Genomic DNA, 8,714 nt, shown 5'->3' on the forward strand with positions numbered 1-8,714 from the left:
TTAGCTTTTCCCCTGCTTGGAATCCATCTGATCGTTTGAGTTGGTCTTTAATACTATCTTGTGCTTGGACATAGTATAGATATTCGTTCTTTCCTAAGAAGTGAGGTGGTGGTCGAGAGTTTTCACTCTTAGACTCCTCCTTTTCTTTTTGTAGTCTCTCACGTTGTTCACGCTCATCTTGTCTACGGATTCTTTTATGGCTCTTACAGCATTTACGTTTAGGTCGGCTTCGAGTGATCTCTACCTGAACCTCCCTTCCTCTCAAGAGTAGGCGTGCCTTTCCTAACTCTTCCTCAGGGATTGTCACCTCATTATTAAAATCAGAGTCCCATCCATCTTCCTTATCAGCATCATTAGCAGATTCGAGTGTCAAATCCTCTACTGAGACTTCCTCGACATGCATAGTTGTTGTGGATGTATCTCTATAGTACAAATCATCTAGAAGGGCACGTGGTTGTACCATTCGTATAGGAATAATATCATATCCATCTGAGTCACAAAATTGAATTGGCTTCGGTAAAGCACATGTCGATAATGTTGCAAGGACATGACTCCATTCTAATGGATCAATTAAATGCTCAGGGAAGGGTTGTGGAATGTATGCCTCATCTGATACACTTCGATTACCCTTAAGTCTCTCAGTGTTGAACTCCCTACATGAGGCTCCGCACATCCATAGATCTTCTCATCCATCGGACAATGTAACTCTTGAGCCCTCAGATGAAGCAGAATCAAACTCATCTATTGGAGACCTTGTTACATCACGATATGAGTGATTCCTTAGGTTGACCCTTGTGATGACAGAATCATGTCGGAGGTACAAATAATTGTATCCCCAATCTTGAATCATTTGAAATTGTTGCATGAATATCACTTCGTAGTTTGGATGTTTTCCAAAATCCACTACTGCAAAGGTGTGCTCATATTCAATCCCACATGTGGTGACCAATATGTTCTCAAGCAGCCCAAGGGGATGTTCTAAGCTTCCATCTGCTAGCTGCAAGCGCATCCTGGTACTCCTAATAGCTGGTTTGCCCCATTTTTCCCAAATGGACCTTGTCACAATGCCCACTCCTGCACCACTATCAAGTATTGCAGTTGAAGATACTTTTCGCACTTCTAATGGGAGGGTAGCATTTCCCTGATCGTCTTCACAAAATTTTCCTACTTTGTTGATAGGAACTGGCATAACATGTTTTGTCTCAGGGTGTATAGTACACTCATGGTGACCCTTTTGTAGCAATACCTGCTCTGACAAACATGTGGCAATATCATTCCACAACTCAGGTCAAATTTTTATCAAATCATGCAAAGGTAAGGTACAAGCCACTGGTGCTGACAAAATAGCTTGCACCATACTCATATCTTTCTCCTTTGTCAACCTTTTATGCATGGAGGGTATCCTCAAGGTTTGAGAACAGTTCTCATATTCTCCTAGATATGATGGTAAGGTTTTCATTGTATTCTTACTTCTAGGAGAAACAATTGTTTGAACTTCCTCCTGGATGCTTGGGCGTCCAAATTTATTTTTCGTGCCTCTGGTAAAATCCACCTCAGAGAATGGAGGCAAACTAATTGAAGACATGTTCTCATGAACTTTCTCATGAACTGCGGCCCACATCTCATTTGCCATGTCCTCATTAGCATCAATAACTTCATCATTGCATGGGAAGACAAGGCTAGGTGGTGGCAGATTACCCCCTTTCAATCGGGTGTCAATTGGTGCAGACCTTTCGCTATGGGCTTGTGAAATGAGCTCACTTTTCATTTCCCAACTCGATGACACTTCCGGTATGGTTTCTAATATTGGCTTAAGAGAGGTTGGGCCCCGAGGAATAAGTGGTGGTGGTGGTCCCTCAAGTATTGACTGAGCTTCCCTAACGAGTTTGCTGATGTACAGCTAGATTGATCTTCTCCTCACGAGGGTTTGGGTATTCTTGAAGCTTCTTGGGTAGCTCAGATAAAGCTGTAATGCGACTTCTATGAGCATCAATGATGGCCTTTAGAGTCTCATTCACTTTATCCACAAAAACAGAACCCCCCAGAACTATCCTCAGTCGTACTAGCCTCATTTTGTTTAACACTAGGTTGATGTTCCTCATGCACTTCTTGGGATGTAAAAGTTTTATCCCTCATGTTTTGTTTAGAGGCTTCTTGAGAACTAGTGGATGCACTTTTAGTTTGTTTGTTTCGGTTCTTCTTCCTCCGAGTGGTTTTTTTTACTGGACTGTAGGGTCTTGTCCACTAGATTTGTCTTTACATCCCTAGTTCGAGGTGTCTCATCCGTCTGTATTTCGGCATTTCATGTCTGTGATCTAGTCATGACTCTAAGTGGCACGACATCCTCATTCTCAGATGAAGGTGGTGTTGGAACTGTGCCTACAATGTGGAGTGAGACCTTTGGTTGAGAGGTGCCTTCCTCATGTGGTTTTAGCAGACAGTCTTTTGGGAAGTGTTCGACACAACACCCTAGACAATATCTTTCAATTAGTGGAAACTGTTGTACTGTTGTATTGGACCGAGATGCTTGCCTTGAGCGATGTGGACAATCACGAGCCCAGTGGGGTTCTCCGCACTCATAACAGGGGCCCATTGGTTTGGCCTCTACTTTCCTTGGCTGCCATTGACCTGAGGGACCTGGAGTCCTAGGTTGGTAGCCGCCTAGCAACATTAAAGAGTTTTGTTCCCCTGGTTGAGCGTCTAGTGCTGGGCTTGGGTATGCGGGACTTTCAAAGATATTTTCTTTGGATGAATATGATACATATTCTTCCTCCACATAGCCTGGGTTTACCAATTCTCTACACATATTTGAATTGTCGTAGTCAACAACCCTTACAGGAGCAGTCCCTGGAGCAGGAGGTTGAGCACCAAGAACAGGTCGTGCTTGCTCTTGTGCCATCGGTGGCTTACGTTCAAAATTAGTATACTGTTGATACATTTGTGGAGCCACTCCACCCCTTGGCTGCTCACGTTCCTGTCTCATTCTCGCAATGCGAGTACATTCCTGTGTGGTATGGGTAAAGTTCTAAGCACAGGCTTGGCACCACTTTTTTGTGGGTTGGTTTGTGACTAGAGGAGAAAAGGTATTACAATCCTCTGTTTTATGGTTACCGCCACATGCTCCACAAAGATGAGGACCTGTAGGAAGTACACTCCTCAATCTCTGCTGCTGTTGTTGTGGCTGCATGGGTGGACGATAGGTCTATCCCAATCTCCTTAGTACTAGGTTAGCGATCTGGTCTGGATTTACTAGCGCGCTAGACCCTGAACTTTGGTCGTCACCCCACTGATCTCTAGGTTTCACCTCTGGGCCAGAACCATCTTGGAACTTGAAGTTATCGGTGAAATCCATAGCATCATGGCAACACTCATTGAAATTTGTATGCTTCTTCGCATAGAGATGTGTATGCAGAGTCGAATTTTTGAGTCCTTTTAAGAAGAGAGAAAATAATCGACTTTGGGCGGGCTTCTCATCTTCTGGGCAACGATTAATGTACTGCTTCATTCTATTTACACAGTCTCTAACACTCTCATTCTCGCCTTGCTTGAAAGAGTAGATGTGCGCTACCGTGTCATGTTGAATTCCCATCAAGGAAAAAGCAGCAATGAATCTCTCTTCCAAAACTCGTAAAGAAGATTTGTCTGAAGCCTCTAATGCCTGAAACCAAGCCAGGGCTTTTCCCTCAAGAGTGAGTCCAAATTCTTCAATTTGAGTATGCTTATCAGCCACTTGCTCAGCTCGAACTGCTTGTCTAAATGCTGCTACATGATCGTATGGATCTCCCGACCCTTCATACTTCTTTACCAGTTTCTGAAGAGTTGATGGCCTTACTTGTCTTGAATACTCATCATAGGGCCTACGGCCTCTCACTCTCAGTGGGAATTGTTCCTCTCTTTGGAAAGATGGTCCATATGTTTCCAAAATTGGTGTGGGTACCCTATTACCAGCCTCACCAAACCCCTCCAAAGATTTTGTCACCCGCATTTCAGGAGGTGCATTAATGGGAGGCCGAGTTGGCTCCCCTACCCTCCGATTGTTATAGTGAGAAAGATGTTGGTATGGTGTGACCTGTGGTGGTCGCACATTTGGTGTAGGACGATATCTTGGTGCTAGAGTTGGGCTACTAGCAGTGGTCCACTTAGATGTTGAAGGTCCCTCTCTAGTGAACTCTCGTAGGGGAGGAGCAACAGTTTCTCCAAGAAAGGCTGTCTCTCCTGGTTTGGCTGTATTTGTTGAGAACACTTCCATGAATAATGGTTGTCCTTTCCACGTGAGTTCCCGAATCTCTTTCCAATCTAAGGTTCGGTATTCATTGGCCAATTCATCAATTATTCTGTTCATGTGTCCTACAAGCTTCTCAACTACCACCACATGAGCTAGAGGAAGATCCAGTTGTGGCAATCTAGTTGTGGCATAATATCCCTCTAACGAGTCCTTATAGACCTCTTGAAGTGGGTCATCCTGTAAGACCTTTGTCACAGGAATTTGTTGTACAAACTCCCATTGGTTTTCAGCCCCCTGATCCATTTTACACTTGCCTTTCCTATCCCTTTCCAAATTTAGATCTACAAGAAGTAAATCATCTATGGATGGCTTGGAGGACTGGGCATTGGATGGTCCAGGCATGTCCGGCTCGATGAGCCAGTCATCTCTAGACTCCCTTGCTCTGGAAAGTTCTGATAAGTCTAAGAACTCGGTTCTAGAGAGCTCCCCTAATTTGTCTAACTTTTCTGGATGGTAGGTGACTTCGTAGCGAACACCATCTCCACCCATGTACATGTTACCCTGGTCATTGACTAAAGGTGCTCTATCAAGTTCTGAGAAAATGTCTGCGATCTTAACAAGATACCGTTGTTGTGGGTCCCTAAAGATCTCAGCTCCTTGAGCATTTGTGTAGACATATTGGAGTCTCACATTGAGTGTTAACCCCATGGTGTCGGCTTCAAATGGATTAAAGGATCTTGAGGGTGTCCTATTTGGGGCTACGGGATGACTATTTGTCGGCCCTAGATTGTCCATGGACAATGAACTAGTTGTTCTGGAGGAAAGGGTATCGGATTGGGATTCAGAAAGGTTTTCAGCAATATCTGCCAAATTGCCTACCGATTGGGTCCCACTTTCCTGCGTAGGTACTCTAGAAGGTGCCCTAGGCCCTATGGCAGAATCTACAAGACGTCCCGACCGCAAGTGCATAAGGTCAAATTTTTTTGGTTTTTTTATGTGTTTTTGTTTTGTTTTGTTTTGTTTTTTTGTTTTGTTAAATAAAATATATATATATATATATATATATATTTTTAACCTACCTAATCACTAAATGTAACTAAAAGGAGTATGTGTGGCGTAACTATCTATCCTATTTTTTTTAATTTAATTATGATTTTTTAAATGATTTTATGTTTTTTTTTAAATTTACACAAAAATTATGAATCACACTAAAAAAATACTAATTATGCACAAAGTTACAAAAAATTAAAAAATGCAGGTTACACTAATTATGCAAAAAATTTAAATGAAGAATTACAAAATATGCAAAAAAAAATAGACTCCTAAAAAAAACTCAATTTATCAATTTTTTTTTTCTTCTCCTTTTGTTGTTTTTTTTTTGGGTTTGTTTGTTTGTTTTTTTTTAACTAATAAATTTCGTGCCAAATATAAAAATATGAATTTACTAATTATGCAATAATTACAAAAATTCTAAAATAAAAAAATACAAACTACTTTAATTATGCAAAAATTTAAACAAGGAACAATGGATTCAAAAATTAAAAATTGTTTTTTTTTTAATTTTAATTATTTTTCCTCTTTTTTTTAATTTTTTTTATTATTCTTTTTTTTCTTTCTTTTTTTTTTCTTTAATTTCTCTTTTTTTTAAATTATTTTTTAACTTTTTTTATTGTTTTATTTTTTTTATTTTTTTTAAAAATACAAAAAATAGAAATTAAAAAAATAATTCTAAATTAAATAATTAAAAAAATTAAAAAAATTGAAAAATTGAAAAAATTACTAACCTTATCTTGTTTATCTTCTCCGCGATTTTTGCAGGTCGGCTCCTCTTTCGGCGCCTTCGTTTGCTGCTAGTCCTTCGCTCGCCTCACCACCGCTTCCTTCACAGCGTTAGCTGTAGTAGCCGGCTTCGACTCCTTGCGCGGCCACTTCACACCGGCCAGTCTCCACTCTGCCTTCCGTAGCCGCCTTTTCTGCACCTTCTCCTTCCTTCTCCTAAGCAGGTGCTTGCGCCACCTCGCCTCCTACACGGCCTTGGCCTTTTTCGCCTGTGTTGGCCACAGCAGCGGCCACTTCACCAACACCACCGGTCGCCTCCACGCAGCCAGTACCACCTTTGCTCTTTCTTCTGCATTCGCTGACGCCTGCTACGCCCCGTCGTCCACCTTAGCTTCGCTACTCTCCCTCGGCGGGTGAGGCAGAGATAGCCGCCTTCGCCATCCCTTCACAACCGCAACCCCACTCCTTGGCTCCAAGCACTCCGCCAGCCTCTTCTCCTTCGCTTTTTCCACGTTGACCTTCGCACCGCCAGCAGCAGCTGAGGCCTCTTCACCACCTTCGCCTGTCTGGTGCGCCACCGATTTCTCTTTTTTTGGCCACTTCACCCAGGCGCCCTCCACTGACCAGCCTTTGCTGCCCGGCCTTCGCCTTCAGCAACGTTTGGAGCTCTAGAACGCCACTGGCGAACCACAAGTGAAGCAAAACACTCCTGAAAGGTTGCTTGCACCTACCTGAGCACACCTACGCTTGTTGCGCTATGATTTTGTTATTTTTTTTAAATACACTAGTATGCTGCTCTGGTAGGCTGAGTTGAGCGCTTCTGCACTGCTTGTAGTGATGAAGCCCTCACGCTTATTTAACACACAAAACCATCTCAACGAGTAGTTTCTTTTTAAAAAAAAACTATCGCTCACATGCTACTAAGCCACCATACCCCTCCCAATGGCTAGACTCTGTTTTATATACTTCCACATGGCCCTTCAGCAAGTCTTTTATTATTTTTTACTAATTACATGTTAGCGAAAAGCATGAAAGCATGAAATGACAAAAAAACAATGAAGGTAAGCATAATGAACGGTACTTGAAAAGCATAAAAGCAATAAAACATAAAAAACAATGCGGGAGAAACCTCAACCGCTCAATGGTTTTTTTCTTATCCTAACCTTATCTACTCACACCGGGATCGCACACCCGAACTTAACCTAATCACTCAATGGTTTTGCAACCAAAAGAGGAAATAGTGGTGGTTTCCACACACTCTCAACCGGATTTGAGTCTTCTCCCCGGCAGCGGCGCCAATGGAGAGACGGAAAAACTCTCTCACTTGTAGCAAGAGTAGTATGATCCACACTTAGCTCAATCCAATGGGATTTGCATCCCTTTCGGAGCTAGGGATTCAACCCGTACCGGTGCACAAAAGCTTATCCATTTGATGGAGAGAATGCTAAGAAAACTACTACTAATGACATAGACTCAACACACACTCAAGCTCAATCTTGCTATTGCTCACTCAACTCCACATTCCACTCATCCATACATCCAAACAAGAAGAAAGCTTAGCTATTGCTTACACAAGATCAAAGCATTCTTTATTCTCAAATACTCATTTCCCTAGCATGCACACAACCCTTGAAGCTATCAATAAGAAACATGCATACTAGAGAATTGACATGAGAAGAGAGACAAATATCAACTCATTGCATTGAATTAACAAAAGAATAGAACTTACAACAATGTAGATGGGGAGAGAGAAGAGCTTGCACCTCTATGGAAGAAGAGGGAGAGCTAGTCTCAAGAGAGCTCAAACATGAGTTTGCCCAATGTGTCCATAAGCTCTCAAATGAGCCACTTTTTATACAAAAACTCTAAAACTCCCAAAAGTTTCCATGTGGGATTATTGTCAAACCCACTCCCACACTCATCCAGCCCTAAGTGTCTTTTTTGTTGCATCCTTGTATTGATCTTCATTCGTCATGCAACAGTAGCGAAACATAAAGAGTTTGAGTTTCACATTCTCCAAAAGCCCAATGAACCTTGAAAATGTTCCGTCTGTTATTTTAACGATTAGATCTTCTCTTTTTAGATTGAGTTTGCCCTAGTTTTCCCAACACCGTTTTGTGATGATGCTAACCCCTGCCCCACCATCCAAGATAGCTAGTGCCTGGTACCCATTTTGATGAATCGGGATTGTAGCATTAGTGTCGTCACTTTCATAATAACATCCCAATTGATTAACTGGTATCTTGACGACTCTGGTTGTTCTTCCTCTTGTGTGTTTTAAGGTTCTTTCTACCAAATGTGACAGAACATCCTCTATAGTATCGGCCGCCTTCTACCCATTCCTTTATGTCTGCCCATAATGTTGGTGAACTACGTAGCAGTTGTCCCAATGACATTTGCACAGAAGTGGATAGTACAGCGTGAGGCTTTCTATGTCTCTGGGTTCTCTAGAAATTGTTTCCTTCCACGTGTGTGTCTCGTATCCATCCCTAGGGAAAGAATGGATGGTTTCATCTTGCGCAGCTTCTTTAAACATTCTTAACATTGTGTTCCCTTAAGATCCCTCTTCCGTCTCTTTTGGAATTGGAGTAGGTATGTCCAATTCTCTTTCCCTTGTTGGCTCATTTCTTGGATATATTGTATCGTTGACTCGGTTAGCCCTTAACTTGGCTTTATGAAGCCGTTGACATTCTTCTACTAAGGCCCTGGC

Source organism: Cibotium barometz, chromosome 58 (genome assembly GCF_041138505.1).
Source record: "Cibotium barometz isolate CiBa-2024 chromosome 58, ASM4113850v1, whole genome shotgun sequence".
NCBI lineage: Eukaryota > Viridiplantae > Streptophyta > Polypodiopsida > Cyatheales > Cibotiaceae > Cibotium > Cibotium barometz.